The 11,560-nt window shown below is 35.6% G+C and overlaps 1 long non-coding RNA gene across 1 annotated transcript in view; it reads left to right on the top strand.

The window, feature by feature from the left end:
- The first annotated feature begins 3,256 nt into the window (after positions 1–3,256).
- The window catches only part of LOC128247406 (uncharacterized), a 56,345-nt gene continuing 48,041 nt past the window's right edge, over positions 3,257–11,560 (top strand). The window contains exon 1 of the long non-coding RNA XR_008263785.1: positions 3,257–3,418. This is a non-coding gene — a long non-coding RNA (uncharacterized LOC128247406). The remainder of the gene's footprint in view (positions 3,419–11,560) is intronic.

Here is an 11,560-nt window from a genome sequence, read left to right as displayed (position 1 = left end):
ACACATATGTATAATATAAATATATGCTATATATATATATAACATATATAAATATATTATGGATGCATGCATGCATGCATGCATGCATGTGTGTAAATACATTTGAAATACATGTGTCAGAAACAGGTTAAATAAGAATTTTAGTACGTTTTTTTATCACTCCTACCCATCCCGTCTTATTAAATATATATTTTTACTTTCTGCATTTATTTTTGTTCTGCACTGAAAATAATAATTAAGAAAATAATTCATGTTTATGAAATAAGTTCCCATACGCAATGGACATCAATATGTATTGCATTGTTAAACAGAAAATATATTAATTAATTTCACACATGTTAAAAAAAAATAGATTCGTTTTCAGAACACCTGACAGCTGATCAGAAAATATTTGTCTAACTAGTTAATTAGAGTTGGAAATTAGGAAGCAGTCAGACCAAATGCACAATGTATTAGCTATTCATTAATTGAATATATTAACTCATATCAGAATATATCGGATGCAAAGTACAAAGGAGACATACCAGAAATTCAGATGGTCAGATCTAAAAGTAGAAAGTTTAACAATGATAAAAATCTTTTCTATTATAGGCACGAGGCCTGAACTGGGGGAGGGGGGACAGTCAATTACATCGACCCCAGTAGGTAACTGGTACTTAATTTATCGATCCCGAAAGAATGAAAGGCAAAGTCGACCTCGGTGGAATTTGAACTCAGAAAGAAGTGACGTGCGAAATACCGCTAAGCATTTCGGCCGGCGTTCTAACGATTCTGCCAGCTCACAACAACAACAACAACAACAACAACAACAACAATAATAATAATAATAATAATAATAATAATAATAATAATAATAATAATAATAATAATAATAATAATAATAACAATAAGAAAGAAAGAAAGAAAGAAAGAAAGAAAGAAGGTGAACAAAATGCCGATTATTGTTGGGTCCTTGGAGACAGTATCAGAAGGTATCAGTGGGAAAATAAAGGAAATCGGAACAGAGTGCCCAGTAGAACTGCTATAAATTTTTTGCCTCCTTGGCATGACCAGAATAATCAGGAAAATATTTATTTCTTTATTGCCCCCGGGGTTGAGGGCTAAACATAGAGGGGACAAACAAGGACAGATAAAGGGATTCAGTCGATTACATCGACTCCAATGCATGACAGGTACTTATTTAATCGACCGCGAAAGGATGAAAGGCAAAGTCAATCTCGGCGGAATTTGAACTCAGAACGTAACGGCAGACGAAATACCGCTAGGGTTAGGGTTAGGGTTAGGGTCAGACGGCATCGAGAGGAAAATAAAGGAAATTGGAATAGAGTGCCCGGCAGAACTGCTACAAAAGGTTTGCCTCCTTAGCATGTCCAGAATAATCAGGAAAATAATAGCTATTTGAAAAGAACAGAGAGCATGTTACCGTAAGCTGCAGGCAGCAAGCCCGCTACGCATGCAAGATTCCAGGAGTTCCAACAAAACCTCAGATAAAAATAATAACAATAATAATAGACTTTCTCGTCGAAGACGACGTATGAGCGTTCAGCTTTTTTGCTTTTTTTTTTTTTTTTTGCTGAACGACCAGCACAAATGATTTGTTTCTTGTGATCAAAGGTTCGTGCAGCCCGTTAGCTCACGCTTTCCATCAAATCGACGTTGCCCAAACTAGTGCACTGTGTACTATGCTTCAGGGGATCGCAAGTGATCGCAAAGCGACGTAAAATGAAGTGTTTTGCTCAAGAACACAACGCATCACGTGATCTAGTAATTGAAACCATGAATGCTGGAGGACAGCTCATATTTAATTTTGAGTAACTCACATTAAAATGAATTAAAAGGAATGTTATTCTGTCAGCTGAAATTAACCCATAATAATAATAAGGAACTCCATTAGCCTCAAGAGGAGCAAAGGAGAGACCTCTGATACTTAAATTGATTCCAAATGAAACAGAGACACGCAGAGAGGAGTGAGCCTGATCTTCGTCTCCTATGTTGACAGCTCTGAGCCTGAAGCAAAACGACTGAACTCTCGGAGATAATCAAGATAAGAATGAGAAACTGTAATGAAGTTTGTGTGACCAAGATATTTATGTTTGAGTGTGAGCGAGCAAGAAGTCAAATGTGTAAGTTGTTTTATGTGTGTGAGCAAGTAGAAGGTCGTGTGAATAGGTTGGAACGAATGTATGTGCGTTGGGGGCAGGATGTGATAGTAGTGTAAAGTTGTGATGCAGAATGTATAACCTCACTTTGTTCACTGTTTCCACAAAACCGCCATCCACTCCCTATCCTAAGGAAAAATCTGAATGGCTGCGTGGTAAGTAGCTTCGTAACAACCACATGGTTCCGGGTTCATTCCCACTGCGTGACACCTTAGTCAAGTGTCTTCTACTATAGTCTCGGGCCGACCAAAGCCTTGTGTGTGGATTTGGTAGACGGAAACTGAAAAAAGTTCGTTGCATATATATATATATATATATATATATGCATATGTTTGTGTGTCTGTGTTTGTCCCCTCAACGTCGCTTGACAACTGATGTTGGTGCTTTTACGTTCCTGTAACTTAGCGATGTGAGATCGAGTGTTTTGCTCGAGAAGACAACGCACCACCCGGTCGAAGAATTGAAATTATGATTGCTGGAGGAGGGTAACGTTTGCCAAACTGCTAAGTTATGGGACGTAAATGAGTAGAATAGAGTAGAAAAGAATCGTTAGCACGCTGGACGAAATGCTTAGCGATATTTTGCCCGTCGCTACTTTCTAAGTTCAAATTCCACCGAGGTCGACTTTGCCTTTCATCCTTTCGGAGTCGATAAATTAAGTACCAGTGAAACACTGAGATCGATGTAATCGACTTGTCCCCTCCCCAAAAACTTCAGGCCTTGTGCCTAGAGTAGAAAGGATTATTATTAGTAGTAGTAGTAGTAGTAGCATGGTGGCGACAACTGAGGGCCAACTTATATGTATCTAGTATGAGACATGTTAATTTGTGTTTTCAAATCTTTATGACAAAGAAACCAAATACCAGTTATATTGCCGTCAATCATTCAATTGAATATATGATACCTCTCGTTAAGAAGCAACTTTGTACTGAATCTGAATCGAAAGAAAAAGAAATTCTCCTTCTTCCTCGTCTTCTTTTTCTCCTCCTTATCATTTTTATTACTTATTTATTTACTTATTCACATCTGATTTTTATTGATCTTGTTGACATTATTACAGCTGTTATTGTTATTCGGCGATGTGGTTGTTTTTACAAGGACTGTTGTTGCTTGCTTTTATTATATTTTATTGTTTTGACATGATTAACAGAGAAATACGACTTGAGAGTTAACTAACATGGCAGTGAAGCATTTGAACGTTGTGTTACGCCGGTCACTGGGGAAATTAATCAATTTGAATGCGGAGCGACACTTCAGTAGTAAGTAGCAAATAATCTGGAGAAGTAGTCAATAAGATAATGATGTAGCACCAGAATTGGCTCCAAGCAAATTTAAGAATTACTCACTGCCATATATAAAGTAACAATGAAGTAGGTAGTTGGCCATTTCTGAATTCCTTTTATTATGAAGGGAAATCTCTCAAGAGTTTTAAATATTAGCTGATATGATATAATGCACATTCTGTCTACATTATCTTAGATAAAGTTTCAAAACTTTGCCATGAAACCGATATCAGTTAACCTAAACAATTTTATCTTCCTTTTTTCTTTTTAATATTTTCGTTATTTACTTTTTTTTACGTGGGGAGTTGGATGTTAAGAACTTCAAATTTATCTTTAATACCGGATTATTTTTTGACAAGTGTAGTACACATCTAACACGTACAGAATCACAAACGCATATATCTGTGTTATTATCTCTGTGTGTGTATGTATAAATACATGTACGTGTGTATGTTATATGTGTGTATCAGAGTTATACACAGGGAAAGCCACTAAGTGGTTTTTCATCACGCTAGAAATGGGAGTTAAATCCCAAACTACGAAATGCTATTCTTATTTTGGCACGTTGAATGTAGGTGGGCAGGACAATTTGAGAGTGTATGCGTGCCTGTATATACGTATCTATACATTAAACACACACACACACACACACACACATATATATATATATATATATATATATATATATAATCAATGTAGACAGCAGTGTGCAACGTTTTACCAAAACGGAAAAGTACAATTGTCACGTAATATGACTAGAGTGTTAGAAACACCTACATTGCTAGAAATAAGAGTTAAAATTCTCTACTTGTGTAGTCAAAGCGCATAATTGTATATATATATAGTGATTGTATACATATATATTGTATGAATATATAGTCCCTGTCAGTATATGTGTATACAATTATACTACAGCATTAGAGCATTTTTGCTCTTATTTCTAGCTATATATATATATATGGGTTTGGTATCAATCTTTTCGTACCGAATCCATCTTCTTAAGAAATTATTATTATTATTTATTCAACTAACACTGCAGAGTTCCTGAAATATACCCCAACTGCAGATGACATCAGGTACCCCAGACTAATCGATATATACCCAATAGTCCAAAACATTAAATACATACATACATATATACATATATATATATATATATATATATATATATATATATATATATATATATATATATACATAACATATATATATGTATGTATATATTTGAATTTAAATAATCAGAAAATGGTGAAATCTTTTGATCAACAAACAAACAAAGTTGATATTTTTGTAATACAAAACATGGCATAAAAGGTACAGGAAAATAAGAATAAAATAAAATTAAAATTAAAATTAGTTACTGGATGTCTTAACATTGGGGTTAAATAATTATGTCCGCTGTGTTCTCAGTTAGATTCATGATTGAATTATCTGGCATTTGCTAAAGAGGGTTGGCAGGTTATATTAAGGAAAAATGGATTACTAAGTATAAGATTTAGGTAGTTGTTATGGGTGGGGAGTGAGAGCAAAACTCGGAATTTTGGTGAAGAGATAGGGGTATTATTATAGAAATACCTGCAAAGGCCCCAGTATGTACTACGTGCAGACTAGCTTTAATTAAGGCGTATATATATATGGTCTTAAATTAATATCAAGGGCTACTATTTCTATGGTGAGGGGTTCTTGGTGCTATTTTGGGGTGGCACAAGGGTTTCTAATGTTTTTTATATTTAGTGAAGGTAAACCTCCCCTTGTGCAGGCAAGCTAGGATTCTCTCTTCCCTTAAGTTCAATAGTCGGTGTTGTGCTGCTAGAATGAAAAAAGTTTAATTGATGTAAAGATAACATTTCCTGTTCTTTTTTTTTTTTACATTGTACGAAAAAATAGAAATAGAATTAACACCACTGTATTAAGTAAGTATATTTGGGAACTCAAAGATTGTGACATTAGCTTCACGTTAGAATGGGAGATCCTCGCCTCCGCACCTTCGTACCTTGCCTGCACAAGGGGAGGTTTACCTTCGCTTAATATAAATGTTAAATAACACAAATATATATCAGCAGTAGACGAAAATCGTCCAGCAGTAGCGTTGACATTGTTAGATGCGCATTTCTGTATGATTGAGCTTCATCAGAAACACCAACTGGCAACCGCATGCTAAGACAAAATCCGTTGTTACTGATACAGAAAAACAGATGCTGCAATTAGCCGGTCGGCTGAATTAAAGTTCATTTGTACAACAGAAATAGTATTAGTTTAAAATCGCGGTTTGTATATCAAACTTTATGCACATAGATCACATTTTTAGTGACTTCTTTAAACTTTTCATTGCAGTTCTTCACCTTACTTCACTTTTGAAAGCTGTTTGTAGGTAGAGAATCTTGTATTTTAAAGAGGTGTCCAACCCATATAATTTCAAATAGGATTTCAGTAACGTATGCATAGTGAGCATGTTAGATATTTCTTAAACAGTTTCATTTGATATCCTGCCTTGCCATTTAATTTTCATAATTCCCTATTGCAAGTGACGTGAAAAGCCTCAAATTGCGTATAGTATTCACTGTACATTATCCAAGATTCAATGGTTACATATTAGCGTCATGAGAATTTCCGCCTTGTAAAGCTTGAAATCTGTGTTTAAGTCGATAAATATACGCTTTGATACGTTTGCTCGCCATCTCCCAAACGCCGAATTGGCTTTTCATAAACGACTATTGATTTCCCTAAGTCCGGTAAAGAAAAGTGAAGTTTGCTACCGATTTAAAGCATTACTGATTTACGTAGACGCAAAGTCCATTGTATGCTTTTATATGTTGGTAAGCCCCATATCATGACACTACTGAAAACGTCTTCATAGAATATTTCATACTTATTTCAAAGTTAGCAAATAAAATGCAGCAATTTGTGAAAAGGATCTAGAATTTTAGCAAAATTACAAAATTTTGAAATCCCCTTCTACATGCGTGAATTATATGTATACAGGGTGTGGTGAATAAACTGTTGTTACATGAAAATGAAAATAACACCGATATCTTATTTTAACAGATATCTTTACCAAAATTACAGAAAAATATCTTGAAATACTAAAGAGTAAATTTATTCAACAAAATCGCCATTAGCTTCAACCACGGCCTCCAGACAACTTCAGAATCTCCTGCAGCTCTTCTGGACGGTCTCCTTGTCTAAGTTGCTCAATGCTGCCATAATACTTGCTTTCTGTTCATCTTTGATGTTACAAGGAGTTTTGTTGGTCTCTCGCTCAACTGCACCCCACACATAATAATTAAGGGGTTTGCAGTCTGAGGAGTTAGGTGACCAGACGTTAGGTGTGATGTGGTCGCAGAAATTGTCTGACAGCCATGACCGGGTTCTCCTGCTTGTGTGGCATGGTGCAGAGTCTTGTTACCAGACATAGAGTCTTCCAGCAACCACCCTCTTGACTCAGGGCAGTACTACCTCTTCCAGACACTTGATCTAGGCCTCCGTGTTGAGACTGAGACCATGTGGGAAGATGAATGGAGTCATAACGGCACCATGATCACTCCAAACACCATGATGTTGACTGGATATTCGATTTTTTTCATTTTTAGTACATGCACTCATATTGCACTGTCCTCAGATTGACACCCAAACACACTGAAATGTTCGTATTGGAGCTTCTGGCACGAATGCCAAGCAGTACAGCACGTCGTTTCCAAATTCCTGGCAGAGTGAATTGCGTCGTGGTGCTGTTTTTCTCACAGACGGTGCCCAACTGACCCTACTACACTGTGTGTGTACTCGACAAAATAAAAAATAAATGATGCACATACGCGAAATTAAAAATATAAAATGGCGACAAATTACAGATTGAAAACGGAATAAATATAGAGAACCCCCTATCCCTGATATTGAATACGTACACAAGAATCAACACAATGAATATTGGTGGGACATTCCCATCAAAGCCTGTCAACTGTAAACGTAACAGGCCGGATATTGTTGTTTGGGAGGGAAAACGTACGTAACGTCATAGTGGTCATCTTTGCTGCTGACGCCAATATCTCTTTGAAAATCATACAGAAAGAAGATGATTAAGGGCAATTGCTTCGAAAGCTCAGGTTTCTATATCCAAACCATTAATTCACATTTATACTAATAATAATCGGTGCTCTGGGTTTTGTGAGTTAATGCTTTAAGTGACAATCTGAATAAGCTAGGGTTTTCAGAAAAAAGAAATCAACCGACTAACTCACACATTGCGAATACAATCTGTCAGTGGAACAGTCAAAATATGCAAGACTTCCTCAAGTTTAAAATGAGACATTGTTCTTTATTGTTACCTATATTCCCACGAAGGAGCTTTGCTTCTTTGTTAGAAGTCCTTCTTCAGATGAAGAACACACATAAAAACAGAAAAGAACATACATACATACATACATACATGCGTATACATATGCATACATCAGTCTATACACAGGTGCCAACAAGCCAGAAGTAAATAACATTTGAAGGAGTGTTTAGTTTGTGGAGTTCTACTAAAATGAATGCAACTTAAATTATTTAGTGTTTATTATTAGGTATATAAACCATCTGCTTCATCAATGGTCAAGCCGCCAGAGACTTTGGCAGAATATATAATACATAAATCAGATCACTTAAACGCTCCTTTTTCTATGCACGCGTTTATACAAATATCTGCACGTACGCACACGTACGAGTAAGTGTATATCTAAACGCGTTTGCTAAGAGAGAGAGAGAGTGTGTGTGTGTGTGTGTGTGTGTGTGTGTGTGTGTGTGTGTGTGTGTGTGTGTGTGTGTGTGTGTGTGTGTGTGTGTGTGTGTGTGTGTAAGAGAGAGAGAGAGGGGAGGGAAGGAGTGTGTAGTATGAACAAAGATTTTGAGAAAGGTACCTTGAAAGTTTGCAAAGCGCTACTTACGATTTCAGCTGTCAATATACGAAATAATAATCAAATACTTCGGCAAGAATGTAATCTCAGTGTAACTGTACAAATATTGTTTCATATCCACTTCATAACAAATGTCTTGGTAAACTCAGTAAGGACTTTGTAGTATATAATTGAGTGAATTTGTGTAACTTTCGCAGGGCATTCTTTTAAGATCAGGCAAACACAGCTTATGTAATCTTTTAGGCACTCGGATAACAAGAATACCATCACTCTATCACTGCATAATGGGTACTGAAGGCTCGGTGTATTACCATCTTTAAAATATTACACTGAGAGAGATGATAATTTTTTTCTTAAGAGATATATTCAAGAATTTTTAGATTATACGGTTTGCCAGCTTGTAGTAAATGTTCTTTTGTGAGGTTGCTGTTCAACTCATTAATTACTGGAAACGAAATTTTCTCAAAATGTTTTCACAAAAATAAGCACTTATTACAGAATTTAATTCTATCTAGTGGTTAATATATATTTTAAATTTTTCAAGAGATTTAAGAATTTCTTTGAAATGCATTCAATATTATTTGCTTATTTGCATATTTATGGATTTTATCCCTATTTGCACTTGTGTGTCAAATCATTCGGTGTTCAGTGGTGTTCAGAAGCATTTCCATTCAGTATGTCTACTGAATTTTGCATATCGTTTTATCAATTTTAAAAAAATGTTACGCTATATTCCCTTCTACAAATACCAATTGTGCTTTTTTTCTCTTCTCTCATTTTTTTCTCTCCTCTCGTCTTTTCTCTCCTCTTTTCTCTTCTCTCTTTCTCTCTCACTCGTAACGGTGTTTCTTTTCTTTTCTTTCTCCACTTTTTTCTTTTAAATTTCGTCACACTTATCTCCTTTTTCAACTCTAGCGTATAACTAATACTTTCTGCTACCTTTAATTTCATAAATTCACTTTCCCTTCTCCCTACTTTTCGCTTAACTATCATTTCTCTTTTTCCCACTGTCTGATACTTTATAATATTACATTCTCAAATGAAGGCAGCGAGTTGGTACAATAACCATTAGCACATCGTCTTTACGTTCTGAGTTCAAATTCCGCCAAAATAAAATCGACTTTACCTTTCATCATTCGGAGACGATAAAATAAGTACCAGTTGAACACTAGGGTCGATTTAATCGACTTAATCTCGCCCATGAAGTTGCTGGCCTTGTACCAAAATGTGAAACCAAAATTACATTCTCAAGTATATAAATCTGTTCCCCATATTCATTTCAACTATCGATGTAACTAATAACATTCCACTTTATTGCATAATATGTAGACACGTCATTCGCCTTTTGTGCTTCATTCCATTTTGTTTTTCTAACCGTAATCCTCTTCTCTTTTCTACTTTTTTGTTTTCCGCTTTGTACCTTTTCTCTTTCCCATCAAACATTTCTCATTCTTCTTTGCACCTTTTCGTTTCCGTTTTATACTTTGTCCTTCGTTTTCTTATCTTCTGCATTGTCTACATCTTTTATTCCAAAGAATTCTTTATTTTTACTTTCATCATTTTTTCATTATAATTAGATTTATTTTCTTCTCTGTATCTATATGATTTGTCCGATGTTGTTTTTAGAATTTCATTTGTAAATTTAAACATAAGGGAGATAATTATCTTTGCATAATATTTGGCGACGTTAGAAGTTTGAATTTAAAATTCGCACAGACTATTCATTTATTCTTTTACTTGTCTCAGTCATTTGACTGTGGCCATGCTGGAGTACCGCCTTCCATTCGAAGAAATCGATCCCAGGACTTATTTTTTAGAGGCCCGGTATTTATTCTATCGATCTCTTTCGCCGAACCGCTAGCTTATGGGGACGTAAAAACACCAGCATCGGTTGTCAAGCAATGGAGGACAAACACACACACCCACACCCACCCACACACACACATATATATATATATATATATATATATATATATATATATATATACAAACGATGGACCACTTTCAGTCGGCCCGAATCTGAAGCAAGGCATTTTGTCCAAGGTGCCACGCAGTGGGACTGAACCCGGAGCCATGTGTTTGAGAAGCAAGCTTCTTACCATACAGCCACGCCTGCGCCTATACAATTTTCTTTTCTTTTTTTGATCTCTTATTGCGAAGTTCTTAAATTTTCTAATCAGTGGTGATCAAACATTCTAGTTTTAAAATAATAACGTTTACGTACCTCATTTTGAGCAAATTGTAGTAAATTTAGACACTCTATCTAGCTTGTGATATAATACCATTTATTCTGCGGAAAAGCAGTAATGTCAAGATCGGAGTAAAGGCGGGAAAAAAAATTGAGATCTTTATTATCGTTATTAAAACTGCATCCTAATTAAGGACTAATACACCCTTTTGTGTGCGCGTATGTATGTATATGGTATTTTCATAATATAGAATAATATAATATTCATGGTTACCAGTGCGTGTGAGCGAGAGAGAAAAAGAGAGAATAAAAGAGAATGTGTGTGAATGTGTCATGTATATATGTGCGTATATGTATGCATGTATGTATGTATGTATGTATGTATGTATGTATCCATGTATGTATGTATGTATGTATGTATGTATGTATGCACAAGTAAGCGTGTGCGCAAAATATGAGGAAATAAAGTTTATTGCAATTTTATTGCATCTTATGTGATACAACATAAATTTCAAAGACTATACAACTGTAGGCAATTAAAGACACGTAGACAACTTTTATTAACTATTTTCGACTTAGTTTAATTCTTTGAATAGACAGATATATTCTCCAAACAGTAAAAACGAAAACTTATATATCTATCATGCACCATATGTGGTGTGCTAAGTATATAAATACAGCGTGACAGACAGACAGACAGACAGACAGACAGACAGCAGAGACAGACAGACAGCAGAGACAGACAGACAGATACATACATACACGCATACGTAAGAGGAGGCACTAAAAAGTACCTGGCTTTAAGGGTATCGCGAAAGGTCTGGTTGGAGGCCCAACTTTCTGAGTTATTTTACAGAGCTTAGAAAATTATTGATGGACCGCTGTAATGTGTGAATCTGAGAGGGGAATCTGCTGAATAAAATCATAACTAACTGATCCCCCTGTATTTTCCTTCACCTAAAGCCAGGAACTTTTCAGCACCTCCTCGTACATATATATATATATATATATGTGTGTGTGTGTGTGTGTGTGTGTGTGTGT

This window comes from Octopus bimaculoides, chromosome 3, assembly GCF_001194135.2.
Source record: "Octopus bimaculoides isolate UCB-OBI-ISO-001 chromosome 3, ASM119413v2, whole genome shotgun sequence".
Classification (NCBI taxonomy): Eukaryota; Metazoa; Mollusca; class Cephalopoda; order Octopoda; family Octopodidae; genus Octopus; species Octopus bimaculoides.
The sequence above is the reverse complement of the archived record's forward strand: the minus strand, read 5'-3'. Positions and strand labels throughout refer to the sequence as shown.